This window comes from Megalobrama amblycephala, linkage group LG2 (genome assembly GCF_018812025.1).
Source record: "Megalobrama amblycephala isolate DHTTF-2021 linkage group LG2, ASM1881202v1, whole genome shotgun sequence".
Classification (NCBI taxonomy): Eukaryota; Metazoa; Chordata; class Actinopteri; order Cypriniformes; family Xenocyprididae; genus Megalobrama; species Megalobrama amblycephala.
Genome location: NC_063045.1, coordinates 23,852,091 through 23,864,164, shown reverse-complemented (window position 1 = coordinate 23,864,164; position 12,074 = coordinate 23,852,091). Strand labels below are relative to the sequence as shown.

At 36.8% G+C, this 12,074-nt stretch overlaps 1 long non-coding RNA gene across 1 annotated transcript; it reads right to left on the bottom strand.

Annotated features, from left to right (window-relative positions):
* Window positions 1-516: 516 nt before the first annotated feature.
* On the bottom strand, window positions 517-4,067 carry LOC125253329. Its single transcript, XR_007181410.1, has 3 exons — window positions 3,959-4,067; window positions 3,772-3,842; window positions 517-1,816 (listed from the first exon to the last, which is right to left on the bottom strand). It is a non-coding gene; the product is annotated as an uncharacterized LOC125253329 (long non-coding RNA).
* Window positions 4,068-12,074: the final 8,007 nt, after the last annotated feature.

Here is a 12,074-nt window from a genome sequence, read left to right as displayed (position 1 = left end):
CACTTTCATAACTTTCTTGACACTCTTAAGTAAACTTTTAAAAAGTGCATTTTAATAATGAATTAAAGGTTTTACTTTATAGTACATTTTAATATTTTTTTGTCATGCTTTAAAGAAGTACACTTACTTTGTGTTGATTAATATACTAAAGCACATGTAAAAACCTTGATTTTAATTTTAAGTGTTGTGTTATGCAATATTACATTTAAAGTTAATATATTTTTAAATGTATTAAATTGCAACTTTATCATTACAAATGTATTAGAAATATATTTAAATACATGACACACAAGTTTCAAATTATATTAAAGTTTATTTTAGTTTACCATGAATGCTTGTCAGTACGTTCTGCAGTACACTTTAATCATATTTCAAAGATAATGAAATTCCATAAATATTTACTGTACTCAAGTCCTTCTTGAGTTGGACAAAAAGCACTCTAAAATTCTAATTGCATTTAATATAAATGGAAACAATAATACAATTTAATTTATTTGCAGTTAACAAGCAATTAAGTGTCTGAAGACATATATATTTATATATATAAACAGAGACATCTCAAAATAACTTCTTTTATGTTACAAAGAAGAAAGTCAGAGAACATGAGGGTGCGTAAATGGAATTTTCATTGTGAACTATCCCTTGAAATATAGCCTATTATTTTAAAGCATATTATTTCTGTAATAGTACTCTTATTAAAATTTACTCACCCTCATGTATTCCAAACCTGTATGACTTTTTTTTTTCTATTGAAGACGAGGAGAAATTCTGAAGACAGATCTTTTTTTAGTAAATCATTTGATATGGTTCACAACTTGATCCGATTCTCAAGATCAAATCATTGACCCAGTTATTTGTTTGCAGCGAGCAACACGGTCATCTGAATGTCTTCTTTTGTGTTACACAGTGTTCATACAGGATTGGAATGCTATGAGGGTGAGCAAATGATGTGTTTATTGTATGATGTCAGATATTTGTGCATTAGTTCTAAATGTAAGTCTTTGATTTTTGTTCTGAAGGGACACGGTTGGCAATCATTAAAGAATCATGACTTCATAATTAGGAATATTAATTGGTTTTTAATGAAGATAATGAAATCGTCTTCCTCACATCATCATAATTCATTCCACGGTGGCCCACATTGCTAACAACCTGTGCTACTTTGCTGTTGTCTCTCTCGCCTTTTAAATTATCCCGCTACTTGGCAGCCTTTCAGACAAGTCTCCCCTCAACCTATTTCACTTCCCCCATTTTAAAAGACCCCTTCATGCAATCAGTTTCTTCACGCTCATTTTCTACGTCCATCCCGTTCTGGTGCGGCCCACTTGTTCGTTCTCAAGAGGCCATGATGGTGCATTCAGTTAATCAGGCACTGTGTCTGGGCTGCTCACTGGCGCAGAATACTGAGAGGATGGTGGCATGTGTCCCGTGTGCTGATATGAGCTCCAGTGTTCGAGAGCCATATCTCAGTGTGATGTGATGGCTATCAGACCTCCTCCTCAGTGCCGGGGTTTGTTTGAAGCTCTGCGGAGACCACGGTTGGCATCCTGAGGCGGGTCTTTATTGATCTAGCTTTGTTTGGCTCCATTTGAGAGGCAGGAAAGGGAATGAGGTTTGGCAGAGTAGTCGAGTCTGCCGATCTGATATACTGTGAGGAAACTGATGAGGTTTGCAAATTGCAGGAACTAGGGACAGGATTGTAAACCCTTACCATGTTTTAGGGTGTTTTGCAGACATTCTTCGGCATTTGGAAAGTCTTCAGTCAGCTTAGACCCAGCTGTTAATAAAAGCAACGTCCATGGGGTCTCAATTCTGCCTTGAACAGATTGAGAAACTCGATTACAAGTTTCAAGTTTATTATATTTATAAAGCACATTTAAAGCAACCTTGGTTGACCAAAGTGCTGTACAAAGTTACCTATGTCAATCACCAAAAATTAAAAATAAACATTCACAAGACGTTAAACGTACAAGAAAACTGTTTTCAAAACTCAGACACTGTGGGCGCTGTTTTGATAGATAAAGGTACTATCAAGGCTCTGTCCCCCTGCATCAGGGTACCCGTACTAGATGACTGGTCTGTGATCTGAGTGATCTGACTGAATTATGCTCAGTAAACAACTCTGACAGGTATTGAGGAGCGAGATTGTTTAAGGTTTTGTAGACAAACAATAAAATTTTAAAATTCAAAACGATATTGAATTGGTAGCCAGTGCAATGAATGTAAATAAGTGTAATTTGGTCCCGTTTGCGACTGCCCATGAGCAAACGGGCAGCCGCATATTAGACCAGTTGAAGTCTATGGATAGACGAGACAGGCAGCCCGTGGTACAGCAAAATGCAATAATCAAGCCGTGATGAAATAAAAGCATGAATTACTATCTCAAAACTCTTCCTACTTAGGAAGGGTTTAACTTTCGCTAATAATAAAATCCAAAATGGATCGTTGTGGATTATAGGATCAGCTTTTGTTCAATTACATGGAAATTAACAATATATTGACTCACGAATCCTTTTTACTAGCCGTTTGTCTTAATTATTTACTTGTCTTAGAAATTGATATATGCAAATATTTGTAGTTTATTTTATTAATTAGATCAGCAAATCATCTAATTAATTTAATACTTGCCTTTTTCAATATTTACAGCCCTACTTTAGAACTTTAGAAAAAAATTGTTTCATTTCATACACACAGTGTCTAAACTACAACAGCCAAGCATGTCAGCAGTGTGGAAGCATTTCACTATTACCAAAAATTATGCTGTAAAATTTGTTTGGCTAAAATAGCGACTCATTCTGAAGAACTTTACTACAACTGGGTTCATTTATCACTTAAGAACATGACACCCTGAAAGGCAGATCAAGTTCAATTGCCCAGATAACTAGATTTAATAGCAATTTGGTTTTAACTTTTTGGTGAATCTCTAGGATCTTTGTTCGGCACTCATGGTTTGCAGCATTACTGGATTTGGAAGAAGTCTTGGGGAGTAACTAACAGTAGCAATGCCGCTAACTATATTTTTTAGTAGTGAGAATAGCTCAGATGTTTTTCCAAGTGATAACATGATTTTTGTTTTATGCCTTGTTGTATTGCAAAGGCAGCTATAAATGTATATGTTCCCATTTAATACCGTCACACTAAATCTGTTCAGACAAGGCGCCGTTTTGCTGGCCACACCGGAAGTCTAAATGACCATACGTTAGCAATCCTTGGGGATTGCTAATGGTTTTTTTTATAACAGTTTGCTATTTATGAGTTAAAAAAATAGGTCCGGAACTCCCACAGGGCTTTGAGTTTACGTGCTTGACAAATTGGACAACTGTTAGCAACTCCTTATGTTGCAGTTTGCTAAAAGGCATAGAAGTTTCAAAATTCATTATGTTGTAGAACAAACTGCAAAAGTCTCTTCAAGTAATATTAGCCACAGACATGCATTTACTCATAAATCCAAAAACACTTTTCTAGAAAAAGAAGAAATTCCCGAGGGAACCTTTAGCAAAAATGCTAATTAGCTTCCATGTTGTAGGTCTACAAACTGAACAGTTGTATCGAAATCCTACAAAACATATAAACTCTTACAGATTTACAAAAACATTGTGCACGTACAGTACATAGGTTCAGTGTAGTTTGCTACTTTTTGTTTGTAGCTTGTAGTGTAGCTAATATTAACTACTAGAAACTTCACATGGCACTCTCAACTCTCATTAAACTCAAGTTTAATGTTCAATGTGACAAAAACGAATGCTCTGGATAAAAAGTATTTGGCCTTACTTCCTCTAGTGACTTTTCCTTCCATGTGAACATGCAGTCCTTCATCTGAATGGATCGGCATTCAAATTAGCCTAGCGTATCATTTTAAAGACAGGTTTATGCCTTTTCATTATGGCCATGATTGTCATTTCAAATATATGGCTAGAGTAAAATCAACCCCTCCTTTTAGGGATGGCACCCTACTCACCTCAAATGTCTCATTTTCATTAATCATAATCCAGCAAATGCAGCTGGGTTTCTTCTGACATGCGTGCACCCTTACTGCCCTCTACTGATTAATACCTGTCATACAATATTTATGGCCCTTCCTCAAAGACTTGTTTCACTTATTTCTTGTTAAGTCTCCATCTAATTTAGGTCAAAATAGTCTTAAAAATAAATATATTGACAAAATATGTCTCACAAATGCACAATGTCTTGATGTTGATGAGAATTCTGACTAAACTAAACTAAAAATGTGGATAGCATAGCTGAAAAATTCTGGCCAGCTAAAATGTCAATTTTTGTTGTCTAAAATTGAATTATTTAATATCTTATGTGTGATCTTTCATTTCTGTGGGTTTACACACTGCAACTGTTTAGTTATTCAGAGACCATAAAAAGTGACGGCCCTCCTGTGCTTTTAGAGGGTAAATGAAGGTTCTTAGTCTGTTTTGTGGTTATTGAACTGCAAACATGTCAATGACAGACGCAGGAGGTTAAGTGTGCCTCGGTTCAGTGAACAAACAATATCAAAGTGGTGAAGTTCAAGGCAAACTGAGAGTGAATTAAAATGGCTCATAAAAACACTGTGCTGTCAAAGGTCCAAAATATATCAGTGTTTATGAGTGTCCTCTCCTCTAAATGAAGCACTAATGGCATTATACAAGGCTGGTACTAAAAAACATCAGCACATTACTGCGGCTTCCAGGTCTGGATGACCAAAGAGGCCTGCTAGACCTCAATGTGTTTGCTCTTGCAGTGCCATTATAAGTCATTACAACAGGTTTTTTTCCTCCCTTTTGTGCTTGTACAACAGATCTGGGGCCTCATTTATAACCATTGCGTACGCACAAAATGGGCATAGAAATATGCATACAGAATTTTCCACACACATATCCAGACTTATAAAAAATAAACTTGCCATAAATATATGCGCACCATACGGAAACTCTAGACTGTGCATACAAACTCTTTTACTAGAGTGAGAAAAGTAATGAAGTTAACAGAATGATTTTAAACTTTGTTTTAATTTTGATATACACATTTACATTAAAATTCCACTTTCATTAAAGCTGCAGTAGGTAGCTTTTGTAAAAATGTATTTTTTACATGTTTGTTAAACCTGTCATTATGTCCTGACAGTAGAATATGAGACAGATAATCTGTGAAACAAATCAAGCTCCTCTGGCTCCTCCCAGTGGTCCTATTGCCATTTGCAGAAATATACTGCACCCGGTAAGAAACAACCAATCAGAGCCAGGAGGAGTGTCTTAGCAGTGTCAATCAAGCTCGCGTGCGCGCTGATCTCACCCCTCTCATGCACAGCGCCAGCGCATACAGGCGTTCAAATTCAAGATTACCGGTGTGCTGCAGCTTTGCCTATGGCGGACAAACAATCCAATCCTGATGCTCTGCGCACACCACGGCTTCCTCTTCTCCCCGCCCGTTGACTCCTCGAAGTCGCTGTGGGTGTGAATTCCTCGTCGGAGCCCATTGACTCAGTGTCAAAACTCTAGCCGCATGCAGATAAAATGTCACACACTGTGCAAAGCAACTATTGAAACCTACTAATTCACTGGCTTGTCATGTTGCTGAAATAATGTACTAGCAAACCTTATTTAGCATTACATATCGATAGAATAATTACTTGCATACTGTAACGTTAGTTCCCTTTATATTATCTTACTAGCTATTTATTACTTATAGAAATAGTGCAACGTCATATAGTTACATTACATGTATTGCAAAATGCGTAATGTTTTGAGGACCAAGTTTGTAGTCAAAGTATGGGCAGGCCATAGTCAATGTAAATCATATCGTTGATGTTTCGTCCGTACCAGTGAATGTGCCATAACTGTTTATCCGCCATCATCGGTGGCCCTGCTTGCTTACTAGCCTGAGCGTTCACGGCAGGCTCCGTTGTGATGGGGGAGGAGCTGTGGAGGGAGGGCTGTAGCGCAGCATAGAGCAATGGGGAGTGACCTGTGAGTTGTGCTTGTTCAAATTTTCAGGCTAAGTCAACGTTTTCTAAAAACTCCCTACTGCAGCTTTAATGGTGATAAGCACTGAAATTACATAAAAGTCATTATGTAGAAGTTAAACAAAAATGATATGAAATTAGGATGTGCTATTTTTGATCACTTTTCCTGTGAGACTGTTTTAATGACAGCAAGGAGTGCTAGGTGCACAATAATTCCTCTTTAAACTAAACTGCAGATCTCATGTTATGACAAAATATTTTAGCGAGACTGATGATCAGTGATGCACACTTACTTCGATATTATGGCACAATAGCTGTACAACTGCAACTGCGCGGAGGTGTTGATGTTGAAGGCATCTTCAAACAATTATAAAAATACTATTGTATTTGAAGGATACATCTTGAAGAAAATGGTAAGATTTTCAGGTTACCTTTTTAAAATACTTTGTCAGTTACGCGGCAAGTCATACAATTGTATTTACACTGCAATAAATAAGTAGGCCGATCTGTTTCCACTAAAATAGCCTAAACATCCTAAAAGATATATTCACCTTATCAGCAAAACTGCATCCATTTGATTTGAATTGTTTAAAACAATTAAAATACTATTTGGCCTGTGGAAATGAATGAATCAACTCTATTCTAAAAACTTTATCTGAGAAGTATTTTATACAATTTTGTTTTTATGGATATTTTGATAAATTTGTTCTAAAACATAATAAGGATATTGGATGATTTTTAACTATGTAATGTGTATGGCACAAATGGCATTCATAGACCTTATCTAATATTTTCTAATGTCTTGTATCTTTGACGGTGTTAACCATGGTGTCATGTGGATGGCAATATGCATGGAAATGATATGCAGATGAGGTTATGCATAGTAAAACTAGGCGTTGTAAGCTCCATATATGGTTATTCCGGGGATGAGACGGGGTGGAGATTTTGGCGTAAAATCTAACTTTTGTGCGTACTTACACTTTTAAAATGAAATCTACGAAAAGTTTTATAAATGAGGCCACAGGTCATCAGCAGCATCTTCTAAAGAAGCAGCATAAGTATCTTTCATAAAGAAGGCAATCCTTGAATGCAACATGCTACAATAAACGTTTAAAATTACTTTTGAATCAAGTCTGTTTTGTCTTAACTTAGGATCATGATAACATCCAACTTTAACATCTACCCTCGTTTTCACCGACAAGACTTAATCCTAGTCCCAGACTAAAATACATGTTTGAGCTGTCTTAACTGAAAGCAACTTGTACTGACAGATCTTAAAATATTTTAGTTCCATTGTTTTGTCTCACACTAGTAATGTTTTTGTTTTTTCCAAGGCACGTTTAGGCCTAAAGTTCTAACATTAAACTTCACTGGAATCACTTTTGAATTTAGTTTTCTGTGTTTTACATAGTTAGCTTAGCAAACATAGTTAGCTTAGAAAACTTTACAGAAATCATTGAAGTCTTCTGTGCACTTTCTGTTTTTTTGAAATATGTTAACATCAGACTTTTTAAATCACTTTTGAGTCTTTCTTTTTTTTGCATAGTTATCTTAGCAACATGCTAAAGCATTCAACTTTATTAAAAAAAATAATTTATTGACAAAATACATATGCAAAACACCATAAATGCAACACTCGTTGTTTGCATTGAATTTAGGTATTGGATTTTGGAGATTTTTCTGGCAGGTTTTTCCTGACAAAATTAATGTGGATAGCATTCAACTTTGGCAAATTTTACTTTTGAATAAAGTCTACTGTGCCCTTTGGGTTGTTAGGTTAGCAACATGTTAACAAACCTTAATTGAAATCACTTTTGAATTGGGTTTGCACTTAGCATAATGTTAACATCCAATTTTAGCATCTAAAGTACTAATATTAAACTTTGTTGAAATTACTTTTGAGCTGTCTTCTGTGTACTTTGTGTTATAGGCTTGATAACATGCTCTCAGACTTGTTAAACCACTGTCCTCAGTGTTCTTTGTGTTGTTAGATTTGCAACATAATAACATCAGACTGAAATTACTTAAGTTAGCTTAGCATCATGCTAACATCTAAATTTGGCATCTAACATCTAAAAAACGTAAAACTTTATTGAAATTTTGAACTGTCTTCAGTGCAGTTTGCGTTATAGACATAGCAACATGCTAACATAATATTTTTAATCATTTTTGAATGAAATCTGTCATTTTTACATTGTTAGCTTAGCAATATGTTAACATTAAACTATTAATCACATCTGAATCTAGTCTGTGCCTTTTGCATTGTTAGCTTAGAAACGTCAAACTGTATTTAAATCTTCTGTGCGCTTCCTGAGGAGCGCTATTGGGTGGCATGTGCATGCTCCAATTGTGTGTTCCAATTCAGCCGCTTGAGGTTTAATTTGGGGAGCATATACTGTATGTTCCCAGCGTCCTATATTCCCTAAATTTATATGGCACATAATGAACACATGAAATATGGTCCTATGTTTCCAAGTTCAATGGTCTTTAACACACATTAAAGTAAACTTTTTAAAAGGTCAGGACACATTTTCCCAGGGCCCTCAACTTTATAATATTCTAACCCTAACCTAACCTAACCTAACCTAGGGAAGCTATAATCTTTTTGGTGCTTTTCCACTGTGTGGTACTACTTGGCTCGGCTCGGCTCGGCTCACTTCACTTTCGGTTTGCTTTTCTATTGCAGTTAGTACCACTTCAAAGTGGGTGGGATATAGTTGCGCCACCTTTACTGCCGTGGATCCGCTCCTTGTCTACCAACAAGTCTGGACCTCATCTACTGACCACAATACAGCCATTTCTTTTTTCAAGTTGCGTGCAACGGTTGTTTAAAGCAAGAGGTTGTTTTGCGAACGATACTGCAGTGGCTTTTACTGACTTTTTAAATCTAGCGAGTTTAGTGTCTCGTGTTTCAAATCCAATGACGCTTGTAGATGATTCTCTCTGACCAATCAGTGATCTGCAGTGTTTACACGTCACATTTAGTATCAGTATGGCTCGCTTGGAACCTCAAAAAAGACAAAGTGAGCCATATCGAGTCGTACCAAACCATACCATGCAGTGGAAAAGCTCCATTTGTGACTCCGTTACTCCAACCTTTGTTCCCTCCAGTCTAGGCCAATTATATTGAGAGCAATTGCATTATGTTTTATATAAATATGGGAAACATAGGACCCTTTTTCAAGTGTTCATTATATGCCATATAAATCTGGTTAACATAACATAGGACGCTGCAAACATAGCAATGACCCATTAATGGGAGTTAGCATGACAGCAGTTGAAGTTAGAACACATCCTGTCCACATCGCAGCTTATTCTGACCAACCTTGTTGAAAAGACCAGCATTGTCTCCGGTATGGGTTTGTTCTTTGGCATCCCAAACAGGTTTCTTTCTAGCAAACCTCCTTTGGTGCCTTTGAAGTAAGTTGAAATCACAAACCTTGCACAATTTGGAAAATCCAGCAATAAGTTCTTATTGTTGCAGACTACAGATTAAATATGACTTTATATGACTGTGCACAGTGACTTACAAAAATTCAGACCAATCCTCTTTGAGAAAGTCTGTGCCACTTTTGTATGCTCTATGCATCAGGTGGTCCGCCAACGGTCCTTGGGAGGCAAGCCAAGCTGGGCTTGAAGCAACGACTACAATAGATCTAACAAGACTTGAAACTTTTCGTTCCGTTCCTTCTCGTTGCAGGGAAGGTGACACAAAACAAGAGACAATTCCACCTTGAGCGTGTGGCCATGTGATGTGTGAAGCTCAACGCAGCCCAGGTTTTTCTCTCTGTGAAAGAGATATGCTTGAGTCCCGGTGGATGGGAGCAATCAGGATGTTGCAGGAACAAGGGAGCGCTCCAGAGACGAGCTGATCAAAGCGGCTTCGCTTTCTCCGCCGCTGTCTTGTTGACTTGTGATGACACAAGCACAGACTGATGAATATTTGATCCCATCCGGGGTTGCACTTGACACAACTAGCGCAAACCCAAAGAGCAGCAGCTCAACAATTTGGAACAGCATATGAAAATATCTGCTCATGTCTGGCGCCCACCATATTATTTTTTCTTTGTTAAAAGGACACGCCGAGGGAAAGTGAGGGGAATACGTAAATGTCCTGTTTGTTTATTGATGCCGTCTGCACCATTTTCAGATTTTCAAAAGGAGATAGCTCTATTTTAGAGACACAGTGATGTGTGCTAACAATGCCGCATTAGTAAAATACTCAAGTAGGATTGTGGCCTTATTTCCAAAAAAAAAAAGGCTTATTTATTTATTTTGCAGTGTAGCACATATGTTGTGAAAAAAGAGCTTTGGTGCTTGTATGTGGGCAATGCAATTTTGAATTCAGATCACATTTTACAAATTAAGAATCATTTTCATGGCCTATTTATCATTTCCCTCATTTTTAGGTAAATTGTGGCCATGCTGCTTTGTACGAATGAATTCCCTCTTTATAGTCTTGTAATGAAAGTAAAATGAGGGAACAAATTTGTACAATGTGGCAACAATTTACTCATAACACATGAGAATGAACCTCATTGGTTCTTTTGGAAGTTCAAACATGCTGTGTAACACACGAGAATGAATGTCATTGGAACCTCAGTATATTTTTTAACATATATTTTGAATGTATTTTAACATTCATGTTTACTTTAATATTAGCTATGTTTCCATCTAAGCTGCTAAGTTAATTCATGAGAGAAATCACAATATCAGTTGAATTTTTAGAAAAAAAGAATTTTTAGTTTTGGCTGAAGAAGGGCTGAAATCCTTGACCCAAACAGTGATGTTTAATTAGTGCTTCTTTGATTATGCATTTTGAATATTTCAGTATCTATTTCATGCATGCATTGTAAAATTTGTTATGCTCAAATATCGAGAGAAAGCTTGTTGCCAAAGAACTTTACTATGACTGGTTTAATTTATTACCTGAGTTAGAACACGACACCCTGAACAGCTCAGTTACATAAAGGGCTTTCGAACCGTGTAGTTCTAGGAACTTAGGAACTAGCCACCAGGGTGGTTCCCCGAGAACTAATAGTTCCCCTATAGGGCCGTTTTCCTGGTTGCATTCGCACCGTAGGAACTATGAAGTGACGTAAGCTATTGTGACTTTTATTTTGATGGCACGGTGGACCTTTATTTTGACGGCACTGAGAACGTCAGAGCCTGGGCACACAACGCTCACATTCTCCGTCTTCATTAGTTTACGATTTGTTTAACAGCCTGGCTAATATGTTATTAGATACAACTGTTATACAAAGAAAGAAGACAGTATATTAAAAAGTATTAGTGTTGCTTACATCACGATTAACAAGCGTAGGAATTTCTTCGGAAAGTGTGTTAACAATCAAAGATTAGAGATGCATAAAAATGTATTATCCGAATACAAATATCCCTACCTTAAAGGTGCCGTAGAACGTCTTTTTAAAAGATGTAATATAAGTCTAAGGTGTCCCCTGAATGTGTCTGTGAAGTTTCAGCTCCAAATACCCCATAGATTTTTTTTTTTTTTAATTCATTTTTTAAACTGCCTATTTTGGGGCATCATTAAATATGCGCCGATTCAGGCTGCGGCCCCTTTAAATTCTCGTGCTCCCCACCCTTAAACAGCATAAACTCGTGCCTTAAACAGCATAAACAAAGTTCACGCAGCTAATATAACCCTCAAAATGGATCTTTACAAAGTGTTCGTCATGCAGCATGTCTAATCGCGCAAGTATGGTATTTATTTGCATGTTTACATTTGATTCTGAATGAGTTTGATGGTGCTCCGTGGCTAAAGCTAACATTACACACTGTTGGAGAGATTTATAAAGAATGAAGTTGTGTTTATGAATTATACAGACTGCAAATGTTTAAAAAATGAAAATAACGACAGTGGTGTCTCCGTGAATACAGTGAGAAACGATGGTAACTTTAACCACATTTAACAGTACATTAGCAACATGCTAACAAAACATTTAGAAAGACAATTCACAAATATCACTAAAAATATCATGATATCACAGATCATGTCAGTTATTATTGCTCCATCTGCCATTTTTCGCTGTTGTTCTTGCTTGCTTACCTAGTCTGATGATTCAGCTGTGCACATCCAGACGTTCTGCCCTTGTGTAAT